Source organism: Triticum dicoccoides, chromosome 6A, assembly GCF_002162155.2.
Source record: "Triticum dicoccoides isolate Atlit2015 ecotype Zavitan chromosome 6A, WEW_v2.0, whole genome shotgun sequence".
Classification (NCBI taxonomy): domain Eukaryota; kingdom Viridiplantae; phylum Streptophyta; class Magnoliopsida; order Poales; family Poaceae; genus Triticum; species Triticum dicoccoides.
This window is the reverse complement of record NC_041390.1, coordinates 464,751,778-464,754,003: the sequence shown is the minus strand read 5'-3', so window position 1 is coordinate 464,754,003 and position 2,226 is coordinate 464,751,778. Positions and strand designations below refer to the sequence as shown.

Genomic DNA, 2,226 nt, shown 5'->3' with positions numbered 1-2,226 from the left:
TCCTCCTCGTTATCTTCACTTTCATCATCCTTGTTCTTCCCTCTCATCACATCCTCCTCCTCCTCCTCCTCCTCCTCACTATCGCCACTTCCGTCATCCGTGTTCGTCCCCTTCATCACATCCTCCTCCTCCCCCTCGTTATCTCGGGATTCCTCATCATTGTCATCTGAACTGCTCGTCTCTTCATCTCCATCGTCACCCCCGCTGTCATCAGTTACCACAGTTCTACTTCTTCGGCCGCCGTCGCGTGAACGATCACGAGACGCAACAACCGCGCCGGCCTGCCTCACCGGCGCGGCACCATGCCGGCCTCTATGGCCGAATCTCCCATCGTCATCTGAGCTGGTGTCTTCCATCTCCTCACCATCACCTTCCTCCACGCTATCTTCGGGAACCACGGATGCAGCATACTTCGCAGCCACTTTTCCTCGGTCGCCGCTCCGCGAACGAGGGCTTGACGCAACAACTGCGCCGGCGCCGAGCTGCCTCGCCGGCGCAGCATCACGCCGGCCCCTGTCGCCGCCCCCGTGGCCGGATCTCCCGAGCCGTCCATCGTCGCTGGAATGATGAGACCGAGGACGACGGACGGCCTCGAGTCTCTTGTGCTTCCTCGACTCGTGGGAGGTTCGCGGTTCGTCAGCAGGCCTCGTCGCGAGAGCGCGACCCCCCGCCCCGTGCGCCTTGGCTCCGCTTGACGACCCTCGTCTCTGCTTCTTCGCCTTCCTGGAGCCACCGGGCGAGGAGGGCGCCGCCCTCTTGCGACCTCTCGCGCGTAAATCCTCCGAATCGCTGTTCGGACAGTAGAGATATGTGGGTCCACTACCGGAGAGAGGATCCGCCCCCCGGTCACGGTGGCGTGCGGCTACCTTGTTCGAGCGCCCGCCGCGGGTGCCTTCATCGTCGGTGTCGCTGTCGAGCTGGATGGACGGCGGATTCGCGGCGCCGTAGCGGGTCGCGGACGGAGAGGACGCCGTGGCCGGGTTTCGTCGCGGTGGCGGCGATCCCGCCGCCGCGCGACCACCGACCGACGGACCCTCCCGACCGCGTTCGCGACTGCCGGGGCGGCCTCCCTTAGCGCGTCCTCCGCCTTCACCGCGTTCCGAGCGGCCGGAACGGCCCCCCTTAGCGCGGCTTCCGCCTTCACCGCGTACCGGACCGGCGGAACGGCCCCCCGTAGCGGGGCTTCCGCCACGACGGCCGCTGCGACCTCCGTCATCGTAGTCGTCGCCGTCGATGTCGATGAGCGGGACGGTCTTGCGTATCGGGAGCTCGACGACCGGCGGCGGCTTGGGCATCGCGGTGGGGCGGCGCGGCGGTGGGAGGCCAAGGGGCGAGGCGAGGCGAGGCGGATGCGGGGTTTGGAGCGGGGTTCTGCGTTCGTCGCTGGGTTGGTCACGGCTCACGAGGGGCGGGACGCGCGTAGATTTTAGGAAATCTTTTGCCCTCTACGATTGGGAAGCAGGAACGGATGCTGGGCTTTTAATGACGGCCCGTCTGTCATTAGCGCTCAAGCGAACTGGCGAAAGATCACCGGATTAATGCGGGAGAACCAAGCGTCGGGGCGTACGCGTTCGGCCACCCACGGCCTATGACCTGTGGGTCCCGATATTCCTCCGAGTGTTTGGGCCCAGTGTTCAGCGTGCCAAATATTTTTGCGGGTGGAAAGGTCGGTGTGGATAGGCTAAGCGTATCGTATCTTTAGTAGGGAAGAACGAGTTTTACAAGATTGTCAAGCTCATTGGTAGCAAATTAAGACGCCACCCCACAATATCTTTAGGCTATTCTCTCGCGGTCGCGGTATTTCTCATGCGTACACATCGAGTGAGAATGTGGTCTGCAGTGTCCTGATTTTGCGCACAAAGATTGCATGGCACCGTGTTGTCACGCAGTCCAGGCCTAACTCACCCGTCTGTCATCCAAGAGAGCTGCTATACATACGATCAAATTCTGTACAATCTTTATACGACAAGACTCATCTGATGCGGTGGGCTCAAACCTCGGGAAACAGGACTGTCTCTTGTCGTACAAATCGTATGTAAATTGATCGTATGGGAGGCAGTTTCGGTCATCCAATTACGGTATTGTATAGTCAGCCAGACAGGGATTTTGCAGGTTAGAGGCACTTTGGTCTTCCACAGCCATGTGGCGACGAAGAGAATCGAGCCTTCCAATAATAGACCATAGGTGGAGCTTGCTAGATATGTCCCATATTTACTCCACCGCAGC

General features: G+C 60.6%; 1 pseudogene; it reads right to left on the bottom strand.

The window, feature by feature from the left end:
- Positions 1 to 1,295, bottom strand: part of LOC119315912 — a 6,515-nt pseudogene extending 5,220 nt beyond the window's left edge.
- Positions 1,296 to 2,226: the final 931 nt, after the last annotated feature.